Source organism: Magnolia sinica, chromosome 6, assembly GCF_029962835.1.
Source record: "Magnolia sinica isolate HGM2019 chromosome 6, MsV1, whole genome shotgun sequence".
Lineage (NCBI taxonomy): Eukaryota > Viridiplantae > Streptophyta > Magnoliopsida > Magnoliales > Magnoliaceae > Magnolia > Magnolia sinica.
The window spans coordinates 41,132,779-41,142,330 of NC_080578.1; the positions used below are offsets into that span (position 1 = coordinate 41,132,779).

The 9,552-nt window shown below is 39.5% G+C and overlaps 1 long non-coding RNA gene and 1 other non-coding gene across 5 annotated transcripts; both read right to left on the reverse strand.

Moving 5' to 3' along the window:
• Positions 1 to 853: 853 nt before the first annotated feature.
• Positions 854 to 960, reverse strand: LOC131250186 (small nucleolar RNA R71). Its single transcript, XR_009173115.1, has one exon. It is a non-coding gene; the product is annotated as a small nucleolar RNA R71 (small nucleolar RNA).
• A 1,662-nt stretch (positions 961 to 2,622) lies between these two features.
• On the reverse strand, positions 2,623 to 4,218 carry LOC131249996 (uncharacterized). 4 transcript variants are annotated; one of them, XR_009172959.1, is made up of 5 exons: positions 4,042 to 4,218; positions 3,828 to 3,872; positions 3,673 to 3,726; positions 3,035 to 3,065; positions 2,623 to 2,889 (listed from the first exon to the last, which is right to left on the reverse strand). It is a non-coding gene; the product is annotated as an uncharacterized LOC131249996 (long non-coding RNA). The 4 variants fall into 4 exon arrangements; XR_009172957.1 differs by having other exon boundaries at positions 3,604 to 3,726; XR_009172958.1 differs by having other exon boundaries at positions 2,623 to 3,065; positions 3,604 to 3,718.
• Between the last annotated feature and the right edge of the window lie 5,334 nt (positions 4,219 to 9,552).

A 9,552-nucleotide genomic window follows, 5' to 3' on the forward strand; every position in this document is an offset into this window, starting at 1 on the left:
GACCCTACACTTTGGGTTGTGAATAAGTTTTTGGCGCCATTGCTGGCGATAACGGCTATGTTTTTCTGAATTTAATTGATTTTAAAATTAGGTTAAGATTAGGACTAACTTTTGTTTTGTTTCTAGGTTAGGATTTTTCTCCTTTGTTTTTAAAAACTAACTTGCTTTTCTGTCTTGTAGGATCCTAACATAGAAATCTCCAATCCAATTACCTCTTTCTAATTTTCTCTCTTTTTATTCTAGATCTCTTTTAGTTTCCCTCTAGTTTTCTCTTTAGGTTTAGTTTTAGTTTCCGAACTTGAGGGCTGAGAGTGTTTCATGCCTAAGTGGGTCCGTGATAACACCTTACGTCTCTTGTGTAAAGGAGGATTAGTCGAAAGGCTGCCTATTCATCATAGGATTAGACACCACTTAAGGTCCTCCGAGTTAATAGAAGTGATGGTTGTAAATCAACCTTAACCTGCAAATCAACCTCCAGTTGAGGAAGGTAAGGATGAGAATGAGGTGCATCACGCACCCTCGCCTCATACTTTACGAGATTATCTATAACCGATGGAAGTGAGCACACCGTCTTGCATTATGTTTCTAGAGAATGCAGGACATATAGATATAAAGCCAGGAGTGATCCAACTCCTTTCAAAGTTCCATGGACTTGAATATGAAAATCCATATCTACACATGAAAGAGTTTGATGAGATAATAACCACTTTACACATTCCTAATATGTCTGAGGACACAATCAGGCTGAAACTCTTTTCCTTCTCCATAAAAGAAAAGGCTAAGATGTGGTTGCACTCACTACGTCCATGATTGATTGGTAGATGGAAAGACATGACAAGGAAGTAAAACGAACACCCTCAGAAAGTCGATCATGAACTTCGCCCAAAAGGAAGATGAAACATTCTTCCAATATTGGGAGCGGTTCAAGGATCTTGTCAGTTTATGCCCACAACACGGTTTTGAAACGTGCCGCATAACAAGTTTTTTCTACATAGGACTGACATCTTCCACGGGCCAAATGGTCAAGACGATGTGCAATGGGGAATTCATGAATAAAGATGTCAATGATGTGTGGGATTACTTTGACAAACTCGCTGAAAACACAATCATGGGACATCTCCCCAAGACCTAGCACCGTTCCTAAGTCTACTCAATCAAAGGAGAGGGGTGGAATATATGTTTTGAAAGAGGAAGATGATCTAAGGACTAAAGTGGCCAGTCTCACAAGGAAAATCGAGGTTATAAAACTTAAGAAGGGTAAGGCTGAGGAAGTTATTTGTGGTATTTGTGCATGCAACATTGTAACACCCAGGGTTTTCGAAACCCGAGTATATGACTCATTTTTCAAAAACCTAAGTGTTAACCTATAAAGATAGCCAAATTCCATGTGCATTTTTTTTTATTTTTCAGAGTGAGCATTTAGGTAGAATATGAATCAATCAAGTATAAAGGAAATTATATATATATATATATATATATATATATATGTATGTATGTATTCAAATTATAAGAGCGGCTGCCCAAAATGACTTATACAAACCAATGTCTCTATATTAACAAATACAAGAATTACAAGATTTAACACATGTGAAATAATAAAATGCGTATAAATTTGAGCTGCAACATCACGCAGCTTCTCTTGACAATTATAACCATGCATCCTTGATAATTGTACCATGCTCCTCATAAATGCAAACATGAATATCATTTAAACCACCTACACTACCTGTATGGTTATATATTCGATGAATGAGTGGCTAACTCAATGTGAATTCTCCTCAAGATTATACACCGCTGCATTAGTTAAGCATAGTTTTAAACAATAAAATATATAAAACATTTCATGATGCGATCTTATTTAAGTGCATGGATGCGTGAATGCACATCAACTAGGGATGCACATCCAGTTGGCCAAGTGGATGGATCTTTCAAATAGTTAGTCCATTCATGCAAGAGAATGGGCTTTTCAAATAGTCAACTCATTTAACTTACATGGTAGTAGACCTTTCAAACAGTCGGCTCACTTAGACATGAATGTGCTTTTCAAACAGTCAGCTCATTCATGCCTGGGGATGGGCCTTTCAAATAATCAGCTCATCCCCAATAGGGGAATGAACTTTTCAAACAGTCAGTCCATTCAGGTAAGAGAATGGGTCTTTTAAACAGTCGACTCATTTAGCTTACAAATCTACACTACCAGAAAATTGGGCAAAGGCTATGGATAAAAGCTGTAGCTAAAGACCTATGGCTACGGTTATAGTCTATAGCATGACCATAGCCACTGGTGTTGTAGCCATAGGTCTTAAAGCTATGGCTATGGATTTAATTTGTAGCCATAGAAATAATAACTACGGATTAAATCCGTAGCCATACTTTCCGTAGCTCTTAAGTATATATAGCTACGAATTATATTTGTAGCTAAAAGTGGAGCAAGAACCATAGCAATAGGCTAAAATTAGCAACAACTATGGTTTCCAGATAAAGGGCTATGGTTAATAGCCATAACTAATGCCTATTTTTTAAAAAAATTAAAAAAATATAATAATGGCATCTCTTACCAATGTAGTACATGCCCTGATAGATCAACTCATATTACTTCATGGCTAAATCATTTAATCATTCATACATCCATTCAATCATTCATTCATTCATTCAATCAAATACAACATTCATTTTAATCCATTCACAAAAGTACAATGGCAACATAATAGTTATATGTCTATTTAAAGTTCTCATTGACAGCAAGATCTAATGCCTTCTCACAGCCAAATAGCTTCTCAACAATCACAAGCGAGAACTCCATGGATGTGCCTCTACTGGTTATCAATTTGCCATCAACTAACACCCAATCCTCAGCTTTGTTTTGATCTGAAAGCTTACTACACATGGCTGAAAATCAATTTCATCATACAAAATATGTAGTCATATGAAAAAGCTATGCCCCGAAATTGAAGAACTAAATTATAGAGAAAGACGACGAGGAGATGACATAAAGAAAAAAGAAAGAAAGAAAAGACAATACTCGGGAGCATACACTGATCTTCTCATTTCTGAACAAGAAAAATCTGCAACAGCCAAAGACAAAATAAACATTCAGCTATTCAAAATACTAACTAACATAGGTATAGCAATACCAACTAAATTTGTGAAAACAGAATAGATCAACCATTTCAGCTAAATTAAGATTTCACTCAACCTATGATTTGTCAGTTCACTTGATGGATAAAAGTTCAACAGAATGTGTACAGAGGACAGTCCCCAAGGAAACTTTGTAAAGAGTGTGAGAGAGCAGCAAAAGTATCAAGGAGATAGGTAAAATAAAATTAAAATAATCAAGTATTTTTTATATTTGAAAATTTGTTTGTTGTTTTTGAATTACAGTAGATCTTTTCATATTGACAGTCCATCTTATGATGAGGTCTAGTCCATCGAAATTTTGGAATGAACCCTCATAAAAATGGTCCACCAATCAACATATCTTACAAAGAAAAGCTAGGGAACATTTGAGAACACTTGAGAACATTCGTGCCACAGTCTTCATTTAAAAGGCAGTTTAACTCCCATCCTATAAAGCAAGGCTAAATAAATTTGACAGTAGCATACCTTAATTGATATCACAAAATGACCTCCATTTTTTAAAAAAAATGAGGCATTCAAAGCTAAGATCCTCACCTGTAATTGCAAACTGTCATCTGATCACCTCACGAACCGCGCATTGCTTTCATACTGCAAAACCAAACTTCATCAACATACAGCAAGTGTGCAACAGTTGCGCTAAAACGAAAAATGCAAAATGTCAAGGCAATCCATATGTCAACAATATATACCTTCAGTTTGCTCAGCATTTTCACAGTAGCAGGATTAAAATATAGCTGCATAGAAGGAAATTTAGGTAATTATATAGCAAGCAAAAAAGAAAAAGAAATAGGTAAGGAAGCAAGAGTAGGAGCCAGAGTCCAATGCACAGTATACTCAGGTAGGTAGCGATGTTTTTCTTTCACTCTGACTGGGAATTAGAGGGCCAGGTGGTTCTAAATTTACTTGATTGGGAACTAGAGAGCCAGGTTAGTAAGTTTTGTCAACTGCATGATGATGAACATTAACTCTAGCCAAATCTTCATCTATAAATATTCTCTCATTTCCAACAGTTCCTCCAAACACAATACCCACTGGCTTTCGATATGCTTCATATCTCCCCGTAAGATGCAGGTGGCTATATATAAAATTCTTGTCCTTCCCTGTACAATGATAGAATAGATGCTCAGTTGAGCTACAGAATGCCAGTACAGGTAGAAAGAATTTTTTCTACGGACCAGGTGGAAATATGTGGAAAATTGGGCTTATAGCATAGACATATGCAGAGCTTCCACAGTAACCTTCAATGTTAGACTAGAATTTGTTTAATCCCTTCCCATGAAGAGAAGACCTGAAAAAAATTCAGTCAAGTATACGTTAAAAAATAGAACTCAATCAAGCATGAGAATCACAGAATGGTTATAGATTCAATAGAGAACTAATGATTAACAATTAATTTGATATGCCAGTAAAGACTAAACAATCGTTATGGCTAAATCCATTAAACTAATTTTATTTAACCATTCATCTTGAACCTCTTATTCAATAGCAAGGATTTTCAAATCGACCTAAGTTTTTTATACGGACACCTCCATGGTGGGCCCATGTGATGAGTAGCTAGCATCTTGCACAAAATAAGGGGAGAGGAGATCAAAACCACCGGAACCCTCTTCAGTAAGGATTTATTTGGGAGATGGCAAAGGACTGAAATGCAATTCAGGTTAGGCCTGCAAGTACCACACCCAAACTCCATATTTACAAAAACCTTGTGTTCCTCATTAACTCAATTGAGAAACTGAAATTTGAATTTAACATTTTTTTCTTTCTTTTTTTCTCAATATTCATGTAGATTAGAGATGGAAATAGCTGAGTTGAGATGGTTCAAGATGGTTCAAGATGATCTATCATAACTTATACAAAGTAGGATCTATCAAATAGATGGTTCAAGATGATAATTGGACTTATTTTGTTTATCTACTCAATCTTGACTGTCCATTTTCCATGTTACTGATCAGATGCTTGGGATCATTCCTATGGCATGATTTTTTCACATGGTTAGTTGTACGAAAGAATGGTCGGTTCAAATTGATGATTGGTCCTCCCATGTGTCCATTAAAAGATTTGGGGGCATTGCTCACGTCCCCATTAAGGATTAGTGTGCACTTTATCGGGAGAGAAAAAGAGTGCTATCTTTTCACGAGATGATACCAACATGTTATTTTCCCTTTCAATAAGCTATCTTTTTCGATCTAAGTAAAATGCATCTAGGACCCTTTGTTGTCTCTAAACACCCTTCTTCTCTGGAATGCGTCAAGTGAATCATTAAATTTCATGAATAAGCTATAGATACCCAACCTGGGGTTCTTTCCTTGTCAATATAAATAATATACAAACTATTGACATGGCTCCTTTTGAGACACTATATGGCAAACCGTGTAGATCTCCGAGTTGTTGGACCGAAGTTGGAGAACGGCGTCTCCTAGGTCCCGAGCTTGTGCAATAGACGTCAAAGGCTATCGATATCATCAGGCAGAGGATGCGTACAGCTCAGAGCTAGCAGAAGAGTTTTGCTGATCATCGGCGTCATCCCTTTGAGTTTGCTATTGGGGACAGAGTGTATCTCATGGTCTCACCCATGAAGGGCATAGTGCGATTTGGAGTAAAGGGCAAGCTTGCCCCGAGATTCATAGGACCTTTCGATATTGCCAGGTGCGTTGGCGCCATGACTTATCAGCTTGCCTCACCATCTCAGTTGTCTGGCATCCACAATATTTTTCATGTCTCGATGTTGAGGAAGTGTGGGTCAGACATTGTTCCTGTTATTGATTGGCAGCCGCTGGAGGTTCGTGATGACACTTCTTACATTGAGCAGTTAGTTCGTATCCTTAATCGGAAGGAGCAGGTACTCCGGACCAAGGTCATCCCCTTGTTGAAAGTGCAGTGGGGTCACCATTCTGTTGATTAGGCGTCTTGAGAGCGCGAGGCTGAGATTCAAGAGCGTTATCCCCATCTCTTTGATAATTGATTATATGTTGTATCTTGTATGCTATCTCCGATTATATATGATGTTAAGTTTCCTATTCCTTATGAGTTATGTATAGTTGTGATGATTATGTAAATTTTGAGGATGAAATTTTTATTAGGAGGGGAGAGCTGTAAGACCCGTATCATAGTTCTTACTGTTCCTTAGAATCTGTGGTCCTCCCGGTCGAATTCCGGTAACTCATGACGCATAGATAGCATTTGCGCTTGACCCTGAGTCGCACCCTATCAACCTAAATCGGCTCGACTGAAAACTTGTACCTTAGCGACCGTGCCATCGTCGCAGTTCCAACTCCGCGTCTCACGCGCCGATGCAATACCCAGGCTAGGAGTTGTGGGCCCGCATTTATTTAAAGGAAAATGCCGTGTGTTGTGAATTTTGAGAGAATCTCTACAACTCATCACATCAATCAATTAATCACAAGTCAAGGACACATCCTATCACAAGTACAAGTAACCCATACCCTACCCATCTCTCTTCCATTCCAAAGTTAACTCTCTCTCTCTCTCTCTCTCTCTCTCTCTCTCCACCCATCCCTTCCTTACACCCATCACCCATCACTCCATCACCTTTTCATCCCATCACTTCTCATTCTCTCTCTTCACTCCCAAGCAACCAAGAGACCAATCGTCCAAGCCTCCTAAAGAGAAGCTAGGTGTGGCCCACTTCCCTACCCCAAAAACTCTCGTCTCCACCATCCAACCTTCATCATCCACCCTTAAAGAGCTAACTTAGGAGCCAAGGAGTCCAAAGAGCTAAATAAAGAGTGATATAAGTGGGTGTTTATAAGATTAGATTTCAGTTTTTATGATGGACCAAGTGGGGCCTATCGATTAATGGTATGGATCCCATTTGGGACCCATCTTGATGTATGTACTAATGTATGTATTAGAGGGGCCTATAGTGGCAGGGCCCCTCCATCACTCCATTTCTCACTATCTCTCTCTCTCCCTCTCTCTCTCTTATGATCGTGTGTGGCCCACCTGATCCAGACCATCCACTAAGCAGGGGTCACCCTACTGACTGTCCAACGACAGAATGCTGCCCGTTTAGGCAGACCTTGATGAAGGGATAATACAAATTCAGCTTTATACAAGCTACTGGTGTCATGCCCCAAACCCAAAAATCGGGCTTACAAAATTCTCAATTGCCGAATCTCGTGCTGACAGCCTCCGTAGTACCCCATTCTTAGCTCCCAGAGCCCATACACCAAATTCCGATACTTGGATCCTATAAGGAAGATTTTCCAACATACATTTGTCTCATAAGAAGCATAACGACAAGTTTACTCAAATCACAAAGGCAACATCATCATCACATATCCACTAATATAAACATTTGAATACAATGCTGAAAGGGAAAATACATATGTCAAAATCAAAGCTCCAAGAGTCTGCTGCACGCTCCAAGATCAAGGCTGATGCGACCTAATGCCACCTGCACGCATCTATCATGCATAAGCTTATAGAAAGCTTCAAGGGTGGTGTAAGTGTGTGCAAAAGATAAGTGTCAAGCATATAGATATCAGAGTAAGCGGAAACATACTGGTAAGTCCACGAGTCATATAATATCAGAGTACATAATGCAGATCATAATGAGCTAAATATCATATACTGCGGATGCAATGCAATATGCAAATCCTACTAAGTCCGTCTAGGCCATATAAGTGCAGAAATGTAGCAACCCAAAGTGCCATATGCCGCGGATGTAATGCAATATGCGATGCGAATGAAATGACCAAGCTAAAGTGTGATGTCGGGATGATAGTATGTAGTATCGCAGGCTATGGGGTCCACAACAAGAGACTTCTATCAAAACTAGTCCCATACTTAAATTTGGATAGTCAGACTCAATGTGGTAAACTCTTGATCTCAGGTTTGTCACGCGCCCCAACCGAAATCCTAGCCATTGTGAAGGTACACGTAACAAATAGTTGCACACCACAAGCCCGAGTGGATAGTGAATGAATGAATGAATGAGTATGCAACTCCTGCTCAATAAGTCCTCATATCAGTATCATACATCTCTGGGATCATCACCAGGGTCTAGTATACTCAAAACCAGATTGTCGTCCCATCGCGCGCAAAAAGGTGAGCGGAAGAGACCTCACTATCCACCCGCCAATATCGGGCCCAGCTCACGATAGTGGATCCATTCCTCGAGCTGGTCAAACTCAGCCTAGTTTTGCCCCCTCCTCTCGGACAGGTATGGCTGCACCCCCTTCCAACCGACCATGACAAGTGGGAGACATTTTAACGGTATACAGCCCTCATGCGCTCATGCATCCACTAGGTTTAGACGTTAGAGAAACCTCTGGAACCAAGATAGTTTAGAAAATTTCACCCAAGGATATCTATAGCACCCCATGTAGAACAGATTTTCGTTGTCCCATCTAGCCATCCACGATATGCCTGTGGAGGTTACGACCCTGATGTCACTTGGGCATATAGTGGTCATATCACATAATGCGAGATGCATGAGCCACACTATCCAGTTATGCAGCAATCCTGCGCATATCCCGCGCTCATGTGGACAACTCCTCCTATCATGAAGTCCCATAATAATCTGCCCAATGGCATGTGCTATGATCAATCACTCCTCATATCAAGCATACGTATGATGTACATGGGCATGAATCATAAGGCTATACTAAGCATGTTATAAGATGATGGTGTACTCTCCTCATATCAAGGATGGCCCTAGACAGTGAAATTGCGGTAATGACCACTTTAGTTGAAGTGGGTATATGCCAATATGTCCTAAAGGGGGTGAATATGACTTTTTAGTATTTTATGATATTTTAAAATCCTATCAATCTTATCCTGAGAAAATATGCATGTATCAGGATTTCTTCAAAGTAACTCTAATGGCTTCCAAGCCAAATAGAGGATCCAGTCATAAAACTATTTGAAAGGTAAACAAGATGCAAATCATAGTTTATGATGGACGTGACTGTGTGTGAGGAGTGATCTCAGATAATCAGATATGAAAACATTTAAGGAAATCACACAAGCAGTAGAAGACAATAGTAATCTCAAACAGTTATTTTTATAGTAGTTCGACTACTTGTCTACTCCACCTCCGGCAGACGCACTCAACCCTTGAGTGTACATGATCTCACTAACGGAAGTTTCACAACAGGTTCACCTCAAACCGAAGGTTTTAAATCAGGTTCACCTCAAACTAGTACAACCTACTCTAGGCTGACTCTAACGTATCTACACAACACAAGTTTATGTTCCCATGAGCAAGGGTCAACACATAGCATCTGAGTTTTAGGCCACACATGTGAGGCCCATATCCTAGCCTGTACTGTTCCATAAGCTTTCACGGTCCTTCCGATCGAATTCCGGTGACCCGCCATCTGTTATCAGTGTTTGCACTGATCTTGAGTCATGTCCCATATGTCAGAGTCAACTCGACTCGAAACTGGT